The sequence below is a fragment of the Nannospalax galili genome, unplaced genomic scaffold, assembly GCF_000622305.1.
Source record: "Nannospalax galili isolate Female #2095 unplaced genomic scaffold, S.galili_v1.0 scaffold298, whole genome shotgun sequence".
NCBI lineage: Eukaryota > Metazoa > Chordata > Mammalia > Rodentia > Spalacidae > Nannospalax > Nannospalax galili.
In genome coordinates, this window is record NW_008344488.1 from 3,965,298 (window position 1) to 3,965,967 (window position 670).

A 670-nucleotide genomic window follows, 5' to 3' on the forward strand; every position below is an offset into this window, starting at 1 on the left:
TTCTTGGAGTAATTGGGTCTTGGGTCATCAGTATGGGGGCCTGTTAGTCTGTTTACAGATGACCAGTTTTACTGTTGACTCAGTTCCTTCATTCCAAGGGACCTTGCAGAACTCGTCCTGCGGAGGCTTGCAAAACTTTGCTGCTCAGAGGAAAGGGTGCTCTGAGCCTGGACTATATCAAACATATTAATGGCTTTACTGGTAAAGTATACAACATATATTAATGTATAACATGCACAATGTATAAATGTACAATGTACATTTCTTAGAAAAACTCAAACACAAATGCTGTAAATAAAACATACAGCAAGAGTGCTCGCTTCGGCAGCACATATACTAAAATTGGAACGATATAGAGAAGATTAGCATGGCCCCTGCGCAAGGATGACACGCAAATTCGTGAAGCGTTCCATATTTTTACTGTGACCAGTGATAGTCATGTATATAGAGATTAGAAATGCATGTGAAAACGTCTCAATGTCAATTGCTTTGGAATGAATTCTTCTGTATGAAAAAAAAATTAGAAAAAATGATTAAAAAACAATAATTAGTAGATGTGAAAAACATTACCATTGAAATCTACCTGATGACTTTATATTCATGCTCAGATGCCAAAGATCTCAGAAAGTAACTGACTGTGACTAGTAACAATCAGATATATAGTAATTAG

General features: G+C 36.3%; 1 non-coding gene across 1 annotated transcript; it reads left to right on the forward strand.

Annotated features, from left to right (window-relative positions):
- The first annotated feature begins 312 nt into the window (after nt 1-312).
- Nucleotides 313-419, forward strand: LOC115071644. The gene has a single exon (XR_003850751.1). It is a non-coding gene; the product is annotated as a U6 spliceosomal RNA (small nuclear RNA).
- The last annotated feature ends 251 nt before the right edge of the window (nt 420-670 follow it).